The sequence below is a fragment of the Henckelia pumila genome, chromosome 4 (assembly GCF_033568475.1).
Source record: "Henckelia pumila isolate YLH828 chromosome 4, ASM3356847v2, whole genome shotgun sequence".
In the NCBI taxonomy this organism is placed as follows: domain Eukaryota; kingdom Viridiplantae; phylum Streptophyta; class Magnoliopsida; order Lamiales; family Gesneriaceae; genus Henckelia; species Henckelia pumila.
The window spans coordinates 113,402,022-113,417,993 of NC_133123.1; the positions used below are offsets into that span (position 1 = coordinate 113,402,022).

At 39.1% G+C, this 15,972-nt stretch overlaps 3 non-coding genes across 3 annotated transcripts; all 3 read left to right on the forward strand.

The window, feature by feature from the left end:
- The first annotated feature begins 14,533 nt into the window (after positions 1-14,533).
- LOC140868793 (5S ribosomal RNA) lies at positions 14,534-14,652 on the forward strand. The gene has a single exon (XR_012146194.1). It is a non-coding gene; the product is annotated as a 5S ribosomal RNA (ribosomal RNA).
- A 401-nt stretch (positions 14,653-15,053) lies between these two features.
- LOC140869344 (5S ribosomal RNA) lies at positions 15,054-15,172 on the forward strand. Its single transcript, XR_012146723.1, has one exon. It is a non-coding gene; the product is annotated as a 5S ribosomal RNA (ribosomal RNA).
- A 401-nt stretch (positions 15,173-15,573) lies between these two features.
- Positions 15,574-15,691, forward strand: LOC140868486 (5S ribosomal RNA). The gene has a single exon (XR_012145901.1). It is a non-coding gene; the product is annotated as a 5S ribosomal RNA (ribosomal RNA).
- The last annotated feature ends 281 nt before the right edge of the window (positions 15,692-15,972 follow it).

Genomic DNA, 15,972 nt, shown 5'->3' on the forward strand with positions numbered 1-15,972 from the left:
CACTTTGTCCTTTTGCGCCTTAGAAAATTCAGAGGGGAAACCATTAGTAACTAAATAATTCACAATGTTTGCATACCATGGTAATTCGTTGGTTGTCGAGAACAGCTGTTCATCCGGAAATTCGTCATGCAATTTCAGCTCCTCATCAATATGAACTAGACGACTCAAATGATCAGCAACTTGATTTTCGGCCCCTCTTTTATCTTTGATTTCTATATCGAATTCACTCAGCAGTAATATCCATCGGATCAGCCTTGGTTTTGCCTCTTTCTTCGCCATCAGAAAACGAAGAGCTACATGGTCAGAATACACAATAACTTTAGTACCAAGTAAATAGGAGCGGAATTTATCTAAAGCAAAAACAACAGCGAGAAGCTCCTTTTCCGTAGTGGAATAATTTCGTTGGGCATCATTCAAAATACGTGAAGCGTAGTAAATAGCATGCGATGCTTTCCCAACTTTCTGGCCTAAAACAGCGCCAACGGCGTAGTCACTGGCGTCACACATGATCTCAAATGGTTGGCTCCAATCCGGTGGTTGGATTATTGGTGCAGATGTCAAGGAGTTCTTCAATTTGTCAAAGGATGACTTGCATGACTCATCAAACTCAAATGACACGTCCTTTTGTAATAGCTTGCACATGGGGGATGCGATCTTGGCAAAATCTTGAATGTACCTCCTGTAAAAACCTGCATGGCCAAGAAAAGAACGCACTTCCCGCACACATGTGGGGTAAGGTAGAGATTGAATGATATCAATTTTAGCTCTATCTACCTCTATTCCTTTTGATGACACAACATGACCCAAAACCACACCTTGGCCAACCATAAAATGACATTTTTTAGAATTCAAAACGAGGTTGGTTTAGACACACCTCTTAAGGACAAGTGCAAGGTTAGATAGACAGTTTTCAAAGGAATCACCATAGATAGTGAAGTCATCCATAAAAACTTCTAAGATATGCTCAATAAAATCTGAAAAGATACTAACCATACACCGTTGGAAAGTGGTCGGTGCATTGCAAAGTCCAAAAGGCATCCGTCGATAAGCAAAAGTGCCAAACGGGCATGTGAACGTCGTCTTCTCCTGATCTTTTGGCGCGATAGCAATCTTAAAATAACCAGAATATCCATCAAGAAAACAATAGTAAGGATGACACGCTAACCTTTCAATCATTTGATCAATAAAGGGTAAAGGAAAGTGGTCCTTTTGAGTTCCGGCGTTCAGCTTTCTATAGTCAATACAAACCCTCCACCCATTTTGAATGCGGGTGGGAACCATCTCGTCATCCTTATTCTTCACAATGGTGATTCCGGTTTTCTTGGGTACCACTTGTACCGGACTGACCCACTGACTATCAGAAATTAAGTAGATGACCCCAACTTCAAGTAACTTCAGAATTTCCGCCTTTACCACTTCCATCATCGGTGGATTTAGTTTGCGCTGCGGCTGGCGTGAGGGATTCGCTCCTTCCTCCATCAAAATTCGATGCATGCATGTGGAGGGGCTAATTCCTTTAATGTCTGCTATGGTCCATCCAATAACAGTCTTGTGCTCTTGCAACACCTTGATTAATTGCTCCTCTTGATTAACTTCCAAACTGTTGGAGATGATAACCGGTAATGTTTCCCCTTTGCCAAGGAAAACATACTTTAGATGGTTTAGAAGTGTCTTCAATTCGACCTCGGGTGCCTGCAAAACAGATGGAAGACGCCTAGTATTAGAAACTGGCAAAGCTAAGTAAGAGACATTACCTGACTGAGGTAGCTCAGGCAAACTATTCAGAAGTTTCTCAATCTCTTCCACTTCTTGATTGTATCGAATACCCTCTTCCGTCTGCATAATGGGTGCTGTAATAGCCACCTCTAGATCATCTTTTCCTGCATGCTCACAATACTCTTGTGCCAAGAAACCCACAATATCAACAGAAAACACACAATCATCGCTATCAGGAAATTTCATAGCATCATAAATATTAAATTTTACAACCTCGCCATCGAATTCCATAGTAAGTGTGCCACTGTGAACATCAATTTTCGTCATGGATGTTTTCAAAAACGGTCTCCCTAACAAAATAGGACTATTATGATCACCGTTTTCCATATCTAGCACATAAAAATATGCGGGGAACACTAATTCATTAACTTGCACCAACACATCTTCAACGACTCCCCTAGGATATGCATTCGACCTGTCAGCTAACTGAATAACAATCCCAGTTTTGTTCAGTGGGCCAAGTTTCAAGGATGCATATATAGAATAAGGCATAACATTAATTGATGCTCCTAGATCTAGCATGGCCTTCTCAAGTCGAACATTCCCTATGGTGCATGGGATAGAAAACATACCTGGATCCTTACATTTTGCAGGTAGTTTCCGTTGGATCACAGCAGATACTTTCTCACCAAGTTCCACTTTCTGGCATCCCTTCAATGTCTGCTTCCTCTTTGCTGTGCACAATTCCTTCAAAAACTTCGCGTATCGAGGTACCTGCTTAATGACATCTAGCAATGGAATATTAACCTCACATCTACGAAAAGTTTCATATAGTTCTTTAATCCCCTCACCTTTTCTAGAATCCTTAAGTGCTAAGGGAAAAAGGGCAACAGGCTTATATTCAGATAAAGGGGGAAATTTACCTCTTGGCGAATCATCCTTGGATGATTTTTCCTCACTTACCTTTTGCTCTTCTTCTTCTTTTAGCTTCTCTTTGTGCTCAATCTCAACTTCTTTCTCCTTCATTTTCAACTCCTTCCCATTCCTTAAAGTTATCGCACTTGCATTCTCCCTTGGGTTCACCACAGTTTGAGATGGCAGAGCGTTTGAGTGCTGTGCTTCTAACTTGTTGATGGCAGTGGCTAGTTGTCCCATCTGGGTACTCAAGTTTTGAATACTTACCATGGTATCCTGTTGAAAAGATGCAGTTTTAGTTGCAAGATCCTTAACTAATTTTCGAGAAACTCACCTGGAGTTGGTATCTGAGGTCTCTGCTGTTGCTGTTGAGGATACGGCGGCCTATATGTTTGATTATGTGGTGGTGCTTGAGGCCCCGATTGACTTGCTTGAGGATTCCCATATCTTAGATTTGGATGATCCTTCCAACCAGGATTGAATGTGTTGGAATACGGATCATAATTCCTCTGTGGTTGTCCAGGAAATCCTCCAGTAGCGTTTACCTGTTCAACTGAATCCTCTTGAAGTGTAGGACACATATCAGTGGCGTGTCCTATTGCAGCGCAAATGCCACATGTCTTCGCAGTCTGTCCATTCCCTACAGCCATCTGACTCACAAGAGTGGTTAATTCAATTAATTGTTGTTCAAGGGAAGAGACATTTACCTCGTTGTTTTTCCTTGGTGGATGCTCGTTCCTGATGGTGCCAAATTGTTGAGAATTGGCAGCCATATTCTCAAGTAAGTTCCTCGTTTGCACCGGTGTTTTGTCCATGAACACTCCTCCACTAGCCGCATCCAGCATGCTTCTGTCATGAGGCAACAAACCTTCATAGCATAATTGAATTAATTGGTTCTCACTTATCTGGTTTTGCGGACAGCTAGCACAAAGCTTCTTGAATCGCTCCAATATTCATGCAGTGATTCTCCTGAATATTGTTTGATCCCATAGATTTCCTTCCGGATATTTGCAGCTCTAGAGGTTGGAAAATATTTTTCCAGGAAGGTTATTTTCATCTCTGTCCAAGTAGTGATAGAGCCTGAGGGTAAGTAGTATAACCAATCCTTAGCAGCACTCTTCAAAGAGAAAGAAAAGGCTCTCAGCTGAATTTGTTCCTCTGTTACTCCATGGGGTTTCATACTCGTGCAGACCACATGAAACTCCATCAAGTGTTTATTGGGATCCTCACCTACAAGACCATGAAAAGCAGGTAGTAAGTGAATTAAACCAGATTTGAGTTCAAAAGTAGCATTATTTTCCAAAGTAGGGAAAGTAATGCATAAGGGTTGTTGATTGGCATCAGGAGTGCCCAATTGTCTAAGACTCTGGTTCGCATTCGCAGCCATCTCTTCGTTCTCAGGAAAAGCAGCTCGAGCAGCAGCTTCTTTTTGGTGCCTACGGAGTTCTCGCCTTCGCCTATGCAGAGTTCTTTCGATCTCCGGATCGTAGAAAAAACCTTCTTCAGCAAGATCACCTGAAAGCATGAACAAGAGAAACTAGAAACAAAGAAAAGACAAGAGAGTGAGTTTAAACAAATAAAAACAAAAAGAAAAATAACACAATAAATTAAAACCGTTCCCCGGCAACGGCGCCAAATTTGGAAGCGCTTATCATGTCACGCCCAAATTACCCTACTCAAGCAGATAATCACTAAAAATGTAGTAGTGTGAGTAGGGATCGTTCCCACGAGGAAAGGTAAATTCAAAGTGTTCTAAATAAATAAAATAGGGGGTTTTCAAGTTTGGATTAACTACTAAGAAATTTAAGCAATTAAAAATTCACTAGCATGCAAAATTAAATAAAAGACTGGACAAATTCAATAGGAGACGAGACTTGGTATCGGTCGACTACATCATTGTTATTCATTCATTCAATCATTGATTCTCTAAAAATAATCAATCTTATTAAATATTCGTCATTGAAAATTCAATTCCTGTTTCACCGTAATTTTAGTTAATTAGAAAACAGCATTCTTAATTAACCCTTACCAACGAACCAACCCGATAATAGCAATCTAGATTTAAATCCACGGTAGCATTTAAACTAGTAAAACTGACGAAACTAGAAAACACAATACCAGCGATTGTATTTAGCCTATCCAATAATTGACCCTACGAAATAATAAGTTCAACAGCAGAAATTATCACACGTAGTTGCTTCGCAAATTAGTTTATTCAAATAATTACGGATTTGAACTCTAATTTAGCTATCGCTTGCAATACAAAATCCTAAGACGGCCAATCCTAAAATCTCGCATACAAACTTAAAATAAAACAGGTCAAAAATTGATACTTAATAAAGATTGAACACTAGGAATCAAATCTCATGAATGAAATATAACAAGGTTTCGTCTCCCTCAACCAAGTAAAAGAGTTTAGCTACAACTATTCATAGCAAAATTCATAAAAATCAAAGAAAAATTCAGAAAACTCTAATTCCCAATAGAAGAAGAAAACCTAGCCTCCAATCTCTCCAAAAACATCTGATAAAAAAAATAAAAACGGAATAATAGTCTAATAAAGGCTAGGAACTAAATTAACAAAGTTTCCAAAAATATAATTTTTTCCCGAAACATGGCTCTCGCTCGATCTGCAACATTCTGCGGATCGAGCGAGAGAAAATTGCAGCTGCTTTCTGTCTTGCGGAAAATGGGTCTCGTTCGATCTGCAACATTCTGCGGATCGAGCGAGAGATAATTTCCAGAAAATTCCCGGCCTTTCCTTTGCTTCAAACTTCCGTTCCTCCGAGGTTCCTTCTTAGTCCGCAAAATAAGCGACCTAACCATAAAAACAAGAATCCCATCATGCAAACACTGAAAATGCAAAACGAACAAAATGCTAAAATAAAACATGCAACTAATGCAAAACAACAACAAAAATGACACTAATAAATGCAACAAAAACACAACTATCAATTAGGCTTGGCTTGTAGTGGCTAAAGCACGACGGCGTTTGGATGCCATTTAGAGAGGTTTGGATCGGATTAAAGGGAGAAGAGAAGATGATTTCTAGGTGTGAAAAATCGGAATGAGCGATCTGATATTTATAGGGATGGAATCGATCGGAAACTCCGATCTGCGATCGGACGTTCCGATCGTGCGGTCGACTTAAATCAAGACACGTGTCGATCGGAAGCTCCAAACGTTCTTTGGACGTTCCGATCCTGAAACGGTAATTAATTTTAAGGCGGGGAAAATAATTCAAAAAGCCGGATAAGATGTGGATCGGAAGTTCCGATTTGTGATCGGAGGTTCCGATCTATGTCTTGGAGGGAAAAATTACCGCGTAGAATAGGAAATGGCGGGATAGGGATCGGAGGTTCCGATTCTCAATCGGTGTTTCCGATCCGGAATCGATGGTTACGATCCAGAATCGGTGGTTCCGATCCACCTGAGGTAAAAATGCGATTTTTTGACTCTTTAATTTTAAATTTTGCAAATTAAATCTTAAGAAGATAAACCATATAAAAATGTGAGCTTTATAATATTGAAAAAATACAATTAATTTGTATTATCCAACATTAATTTGCTCAAATTTTAATATTAAGATCCTCCTTAATATGACATTAAATTTAACTTATGTCTACAAGCGATTACAACTCAATCATGCCAAGTTCACCACGCAAACGAATAAAAGTATTTTCATATTGTGGTTTTGTAAAAATATCAGCAATTTGATTTGATGTGTCAACATATTGAAGTTCAACTTCATTTTGTTCGATGTGGTCACGAATAAAATGATGACGAATGTCAATATGTTTGGTGCGCGAATGTTGAATCGGATTCTTTGTAAGACATATGGCGCTAGTGTTGTCACAGAAAATAGGGATTTTTGAAAAAGATACACCATAGTCAAGCAATTGATGCTTTATCCAAAGAATTTGCGCACAACAACTATCAGCAGCCATATATTCGGCTTCGGTCGTTGACAACACAACACAATTTTGCTTTTTGGAAAACCAAAAAACTAAACAGTTTCCTAAAAAGAAACAGGTTCCACTAGTGCTTTTCCTATCCACCTTATATCCACCAAAGTCGGCATCACAGTAGGCTTTTAAATCAAAGAAAGAATTTTTCGAATACCACAAGCCGAGATTTGGACTATTTGAAAGATATTTGAAAATGCGTTTTAAGGCGAACAAATGTGATTCCTTTGGACATAATTGAAATCGTGCACACAAGCAAACACTAAATATAATGTCCGGTCTACTAGCAGTAGCATATAATAAGGAGCCAATCATACTACGAAATGAAGATTGATCTACATTTTTACCATTTTCATCCTTGTCGAATTTGATTGCTGTGCTCATCGGTGTAGATGATGATTTTGTGTTCTCCATCCCAAACTTCTTTAGAATCTCCTTGATGTATTTGCTTTGGTTCACAAAGAACCCATCCTTGCACTGTTTGATTTGCAATCCGAGGAAATAGTTACCCATCATGCTCATCTCAAAGTGTTCCTGCATAAGCTTGGAGAAATCTTGACAAAGAGATTCGTCAGTAGAACCAAATATTATATCATCAACATAAATTTTCACAATCAAAAGATCATTTTTGATATTCTTGGTGAATAAAGTAATGTCGATCTTTCCTCTTAAAAAACCATTTGAAAGCAAGAAAGTAGACAGTTTATCATACCAAGCTCTAAGAGCTTGTTTCAATCCATACAAAGCTTTTTTAATCTATACACATGATCAGGCAGTAAAGCATCAACAAAGCCATCAGGTTGCTCAATGTAAACCTCCTCTTTCAATTCGCCATTGTGAAATGCACTTTTGACATCCATTTGAAATAACTTAAAATTTATAGAGCAAGCAAAAGCAAGTAGCATGCGAATAGATTCTAGTCTAGCAACAGGCATATAAGTTTTATCATAATCTATGTCTTCTTCTTGACTATATCCTTTTGCTACAAGTCTAGCTTTATTTCTAGTGATAGTACCATGCTCATCAAGTTTATTCCTAAACACCCATTTAGTTCCAATAGTAGATCTTGAAAGAGTTGATGCCCCGTTAGCCAACTTGTGGCTAAGGGCTTTGAGAGTCTTTTTTTGTAAATAATCTTTGTTTAATATAATATACGTTCTTTAAATGGAGTTCACTTTATCTTATTATTATATAATGATATACTATTGCTATTTTGATAAAGACCTTGAATATACTAAAGTAAGATGAGATAGTGAATATAGAGAGATCACTGTCATGAAACACATCTTATGTTCACTGTATATTCTAAAAAGTTCTTAGTCAATTGAGCCGTCCACAAATAAGGATAAGGATCGCTCGAGATTGAGACTAGCATTTGCGATGCCGAGTACCATGTTTCATTGGTATGGAACATAGAGATGTTCAAAGCATGCAAATGGATATTCATATGATGAATGATCGAACTACCCTATTCGGACTTTCCAAGTGGTTATCACTTATCGAGTGGATATAGTCCGCGGTTTTGGTTGTACACCATTAGTCCTTATTACTTGAAACATCATTGAGACTATATATGCTAGTACTGTGCTTTGACTCGTTTACCGACTCTATTAGGGTCATTAGGTGTCGGGATTGGGTACAGTTACGACACATATAGGAGTCGATGCTTTGTTGTCAAGGATTCACCGCACACTTGCGAGTGTGGATATCCTATGCAATCTGAGGAGATATTAGTGTGACGAATCTCTGGCCAGAGTACATGATGTGTTTTAGGTTCTTGGTTTCCTAGTAGCACATGCGATGTCACTATTTAATCTTCAAGATGCATTGCATAGTTATCGAATCTCGAACGACTCTCGTTGTACCAATGGTTGTTGATTCGATCGGGATATATGGATGAAGGGACCGTACTGTACGCTAACCAAAATGTACTGGTTCTTGCAGGCACTATCAGTGATACCTATGGAATCATGGGGCGATGTTGCTAGACACTCTAACCATGATTCGATGGGCAAGTCGGAAATTGTTGTTCCGAGTCACAAGGAGTTGTGAGCCCACGGCTAGCTGTATTTCTGAACCATTGAGGGTCACACAAGTAATGGATTTTTAAATCCCCGTTGAGATAATTAAATTTAAAGAGTTAAATTTAGTGGATAAAGAAGTAGGACTTCTTATTTAAAAGTAGAGGGAGTAAGATTTCCTAAAATGACATATTGATGGACATTTTTGGAAACCACTGAATTCGGATTCAGAAAATTTGTCTTGACTTTAAAAGATGCAAAAATGGTTTCTGTGCACATTGGTGAAATTGGTTTGTCAATCTGAGTCACGATGAATTTTATATTAATTTCTGAACATGCGGGCTTAGCTTGTCAGGCTTGAACTTATGACTAATGGGCCCTAAGCTGTTAGCAGCCCACATTATAAATAAGTTATTGCAGTACAAAATTTGACACAACACAGGTCAAAAATTTCGAAACCCTAGAGAGCATTCTCTCAAAGGATTCGGCCGACCCATCCCCCTCTCTCACAGTTTTCGAAAATTCAAGTTGTGAATTTTTGAATTTGTAGACTGATTTAACAGATCATATCTGTTATATCTCATCGTAGAAACTTCTGATAGACTTTCTAGTGCAGTCTGTCAGAGAGATTAAATTTCTGTTCGTGAACCTGATTGAAGAATTGTTCGTTCATCAGTTCCTGGGATATACAACAAGAGCAGATTAATCTGTTGGTGTCCATAATCTCGCTTCGAGATTTTAAGGTAAAATTTACATTGTTTAAATTTTATGTTATCAATTTTAATCGTAGGAATTTGATACCCATGATATGGAATTGTTCCATACAAAATTTTAAAACATCCGCTGCAACGAGTATCACTTTTTTTTTATCCGGAGAACGACTGTGTTCCAACAGTGGTATCAGAGCCAGGTTGTTCTCTGATTTTACGATTAAAATATTGTTCAATTGTACAAGCCTCGATTTTTCAGAAAAATAAAACGAAAAAAAAAAAATTTAAGTTTTCGGGGGGCTGCCTGCTGCCCTGCGCGCAGAGTGTCTGCGCGCAGCACGCTGCGCGCTAGCAGCCCAGCGCGCAGCTGGGCCCCCGGCCCGATTGTCGGGGACTTCCCGGGATCGTCCCGGGCAGCCCAGAAAAATTAAAATTTTATTTTTTTTGAAATTTTGAATTTCAGCCCGCTAATTGTTATTGGGCTCAGTTTTTGGCCCGATTGAAAATTGTTTCAGTTGGTCCACGAGGCAATGGGTCAAAATTGTTTGAGCCCAAAATTTTTAAGAAAATTAATTTTTGGATAAATTTTGAATTTTGGAAATTTATAAATTTAATCCAATAAATTAAATCTTAAATTATTAATTTTGGTACAATTGATAAGAAAATATGATTTTATGTATAAAATTGAATTTTATATGTAAAATATGATTTTATGGATAAACTAGATAAAATATGATTTTATATATAAAATAAGATTTTATGTATGAAATATGATTTTATCTATTTAAATTTTATTGTCATTGCATGTTATCCAATGAATTAATTTTGAATTAAATATTGGATAAGGATGATCGATTGTCATGACCAATGTTATAGGTGTATGTTAGGTTGTTTACATTTGGCTTTATTATTGATTGTTGGATTTTATTAATGGTCCTCGTTTATGGCCCAATTTGATTTTATCATTTGTAGTAAAAGTGGGCCTGGTTTATGGCCCGTTCCCACCCCTATAATGTATCCCTTTATTTGTCATAGTAATTTATTGTAAATTCACTAGAAATTGTGGGAGATTTTGAAGATGGAGGTGGGCCCAGCAAGCAATGATAAAGACTGAAGAAATGTAAATTGAAAGAACAATGAAATAGGATTGCATTGCATACTTGCATATCACCTAGGATTGGACTTAGACTCGTGATTGGCAACCACGGGTCAATTAGTAATGGAATCAATCATCCTAAAATATAATATATGATATTATTGTTGTATGCATGTTTAGACTAAATTGTATGAATCCCGCAAGCATACTAAATTTTGAATGATGAGACAAACCTTTTCAAAATTAAAATCCCTCATTTTAAATTTTATTTAAAATTGATATCAAGATTAACAAAAGGGAATTTAAATATTGTTTAAATGTTCCTTCCTTCCATCAACGATTAATGCATGAGATGCTACCCGTGGGCATGGTCCGACTAATATTATTGGGGGGCTCGTTCGTCGAAAAGCTGTACATTGGATCGACACATGTTGTAAGTTGGGTGGAACTCCCATGGGATTGGCTCATATTATTGGAGATCCACATGGCGACCGTCCATCACAACTTAATATTGATGGGTCATCTTGACATGTGACAATAAACGGCGTCATATTATTGGGCCCTTATTGGACATGAGGTAAATAACATGGGGATTGTTTTGGAAACAATTGGGCTCTACCTTTTGAAGAGCATGGTTGGCCGATATTATTCGGGACCATGTTTTGTCAATTGGGCTCCATGTTCCCACTAAAGAAAAAAATTCTCTCGTTTTCACTAGAGGGTGGTGGAATCGTTAAAATAGTGGGAGTGTAATTTATAAAATTAAACTCGCCTTATTTTATGTCTTAGTAAATTAATTAAACAATCACTGATTATTGTCTTTTTTTTTTTCAGTATTTCATTAAGATGAATTCGCGCAATCCACTATTCTCTATTCTCGAACAAAACAAACTAACTGGCGCAAACTATACGGAAAGGTTCCGTAAGTTGAAGATTGTCTTGACCTTGGAGAAGATGTTCAACGTGTTAGAAAAATCTCCTCCGAAGGAAGCACCAGCTGATATAAGTTCGGAAGAGTTAGCCAAACTTGATAAATGGTGGGACCATGATATCAAGGCCAAATTATATATGCAAGCTTTGATGTCTGATGAACTCCAGAGGCGATTTGAGGATACCATGAATGCTGCTGGCATTCACGTACAACTCAAGGAACTTTTTGTGGCTCAATCGAGAGCTGAAAGGTTCACCACTGTAAAAGAGTTAATGATGTGTCGCATGCGTGAAGGGACTTCGGTCCGTGATCATGGGGTACGCGTGATTTGGCTCATTCAGAAGTTGGTAACGCTTGAACTGGTATTGGAGCATGAACTCAATGTGGACTTATTACTTTTCTCTCTTTCTTCATCGTTTGACGGTTTTGTGGTGAATTTCAATATGAACAAGATAGAGGCCTCCCTTGAAGAGATGGTCAATATGCTTGTAACTTATGAAGCCACTTTAAAGAAGGATAAACTGGTTCTCTTGGTGGGCTCCTCTTCTTCTGCTAAGAAGGGGACAAGTACAAAGGGTAAGAAACGTTCTGCCCCATCCAAGAAAACCGGACCCGAGAAGAAGAACAAGACAAAGGCTTCAAACGTGGAAAAATCCAAGGATGTTTGCCATCACTGCAAGAAACCTGGTAATTGGAAACGTAACTGCAAGGAATATCTCGAGCAATTGCGAACTGCGAAGGGTATGTTTTATATTGAATAAATGTTTCACTTAATACTACTTCTTGGGTATTGGATACCGGATGTGGATCTCACATTTGCAATGATTTGCAGGTGATGACAAGAAGTCGCAAGCTTAGGATGGGTGAGACCCAGCTGAGGCTCGGAAATGGTTCTCAAGTTGAAGCCAAAGCTGTGGGAGATATTTGTTTAATTTTGAAGAATGATTTTAAGTTATTTTTGAGAGATGTTTTATATGTGCCAGATTTGGTTAAAAACATTATTTCTATTTCTATGCTTGATAGAGATGGTTTTTCTTGCAATTTTGTGAATGAGATTTGCAATATTTACAAGAATGAATGTTTAATTGGATGTGGACAACTTGAAAACGATCTATATAACTTAAAATTAAAAGACGTTCCAATTAATTATGTTGATAAATCGGTAACAACAAATAAAAGGAAAATTGATAATCAAAACCCGGCAAACCTTTGGCATGCTAGGCTAGGTCATGTTTCCTCAAGGAGGATGAACAAGCTATTGGGAGAGGGCATGTTTGATATGTCTGATATTAACTCTCTACCTACTTGTGAGTACTGCCTGAAAGGAAAAATGACTAAATCTCCTTTCAAAGGAAAACCTGAGCGTAGTCAAAATCTATTGGATTTGATCCATACAGATATTTGCGGACCATTTAGTATTGGTACAAAATTTGGTCACACCTACTTCATTACCTTTACTGATGATTATTCTAGGTATGGGTACTTATATTTGATGAAATATAAGTCTGAATCATTTGAAAATCTCAAAGAATTCAAGGCTGAAGTAGAAAACAAACTAGGTAATAGTATTAAAGCACTTCGATCAGATCGAGGTGGAGAATACTTAAGTACCGAGTTCTTGGATTATCTAAAAGAGAATGGGATTCTCTCTCAGTAGACTCCTCCTATGACACCTCAGCTGAATGGTGTTTCGGAGCGTCGCAATCGAACCTTGTTGGACATGGTTCGATCTATGATGAGCTTCACTGAGCTCCCACCTTCGTTTTGGGGCTATGCTCTTGAAACGGTGGTATTGTCGTTGAACAACATCCACACTAAAGCAGTGGACAAAACACCATACGAGTTATGAAATGGCAAAGCTCCTAAGTATTCGTACTTGAGGATTTGGGGATGTCTTGCTTACGTAAAGCAGACAGTGGGAGATAAGTTGGATAGTCGATCCACCTTATGTTATTTTGTAGGGTATCCGAAGAATTCAATCGGATATTATTTCTATCATCCTACTGAAACAAAAGTGTTTGTTTCAAGGAATGCCACCTTCTTGGAGAAGGAGTTCTTATTAGATAAGAAAGGCAAGATGATGGAACTCGAAGAAATTCAAGAAAAACCCGAGATACAAAATAAAAATCCTATACATCAAGAATCATCACAAGACACGCCTATTATTAGAAGATCCGAGAGGACTTCTAGGCCTCCTATTAGATATGGTCTTCTTTTTGAAGGGGATCAAAGTGAACCCGACATTGGATGTGATCCGAGAAACTTCAAGGAAGCAATTTCTGATGCTGATTCGAACTTATGGCTTGAAGCTATGCAGTCGGAAATAGACTCGATGCATGCAAACCAAGTTTGGTCTTTAGTAGATCCTCCCGATGGAATAGTTCCAATAGGGTGTAAATGGATCTACAAGAGAAAGTTTGGGCCTGATGGTAAGGTACTGACCTACAAGGCACGATTGGTTGCAAAATGTTACACTCAAAGACAAGGTGTTGACTATAATGAAACTTTTTCACCAGTCGCAATGTTCAAGTCCATAAGAATCCTTATTGCCATTGTTGCATGGTATCACTATGAGATATGGAAAATGGATGTGAAGACTGCATTCCTTAATGAAAACATTAAGGAAGAGATCTATATGATGCAGCCCGAGGGATTCACATCCATGGGAAGCGAGCATAAAGTATGTAAGCTTCAGAGATCGATCTATGGTCTCAAACAGGCATCAAGAAGTTGGAACCAGAAATTTGATGAAACAATAAAGTCCTCGTGTTGCACCCTTTTTTTCAATAATTTCTTTTTTTCTTACTCGTACTTCTAGTTCTTTCGATTCCTCGCCGTCCTATTTCCGACTCTTTCAGTACAATCAGTGGATAGAAAAGATGCAATAGACTGAATCATACGATGTGAACGTGCGATCTGGGTGACGCGAGACGCTTCGGTGGGTCCCAGCATGACATACGGGAAAAATGCCCCGAAAGACTATATCTGTTTTGTAATTTGAGCGTCTTTGTCTCTTTAACCGAGATACGCACTATAGGTATCGAGTGGAGCTTCGCGTGAGCAGGCTGAAGCTCCAGTAACTTTCATCCGATCGAAATTTATGTCCGTTTGAAACTGCAGTTCCTGTTCCTCCGATCTGCAATTCGAGAGACAAAAAAAGAAAGAATTCATTCATTTTTGGGTGCGATCATACCAGCACTAATGCACCGAATCCCATCAGAACTCTGAAGTTATGCGTGCTTGGGCAAGAGAAGTACTAGGATAGGTGACCCCCTGGGAAGTCCTCGTGTTGCACCCCTTTTTTTATTAGTTTCTTTTTTTCTTACTCGTACATCTTGTTCTTCCGATTCCTCTTCATCTTATTTCCGAATCTTTCAGTCCAATCCGCGGATAGAAAAGATGCAATAGACTTAATCACAGGACGTGAACGTGCGATCTGGGTGACGCGGGCCACTTCGATGGGTCCCAGCGTGCCCTACGGGAAAAATGCCCCCAAAGACAATCTTCGGGTTTGAATTTGAGCTTCTCCATCTCTTAGACCGAGATACGCACTGTAGGTACCGAGAAGAGCTTCGCGTTAGCAAAATGAAGCTCCCGTAACTCTCAGTTGATCGAAAGTTATGTCCGTTTGAAACTGCAGCTCCTGTTCCTCCGATCCGCAATTCGATAGACAAAACAATAAAGAATTCATTCACTATTGGGTGCGATCATACCAGTACCAATGCACCGGATCCCATCAGAACTCCGAATTTAGGCGTGCTTGGGCAGTAGCAGTACTAGGATGGGTGACCTCCTTAGAAGTCCTCGTGTTGCACCCCTTTTTCATTAATTTCTTTTTTTCTTACTCGTACTTCTTGTTTTTCCGATTCCTCGGCATCCTATTTCCGACTCTTTCAGTCTAATCCGCGGATAGAAAAGATGCAATAGACTTAATCACACGACGTGAACGTGTGATCTAGGTGACGTGGGCCGCTTCGGTGGATCCCAGCGCGCCCTTCGAGAAAAAACGCCCCGAAAGATCATCTTCGGGTTGTAATTTGAGTGTCTCCGTCTCCTAGACCGAGATACTTGCTGTAGGTATCGAGAGGAGCTTCGCGTGAGCAGGCTGAAGCACCTGTAACTCTTAGCCGATCGAAAGTTATGTCCGTTTGAAAATGCAGCTCCTGTTCCTCCGATCCGCAATTCGAGAGACAAAACAATAAAGAATTCATTCACTGTTGGGTGCGATCATACCAGCACTAATGCATCGGATCCCATCAGAACTCCGAAGTTAAGCGTGCTTGGGCAAGAGCAGTACTATTATGGGTAACCCCTGGGAAGTCCTCGTGTTGCACCCCTTTTTTCATTAATTTCTTTTTTTCCTACTCGTACTTCTTGTTCTTCGAAATCTCGCCGTCCTAAGACTGAATCATATGATGTGAACGTGCGATCTGGGTGACGCAGGCCGCTTCGGTGGGTCCTGCGCGACATACGGGAAAAATGCCCCGAAAGACCATCTCCGTTTTGGAATTTGAGCGTCTCCGTCTCTTTAACCGAGATACGCACTATAGTTATCGAGTGGAGCTTCGCGTGAGCAGGCTGAAGCTCCAGTAACTCTTAGCCGATCGAAATTTATGTC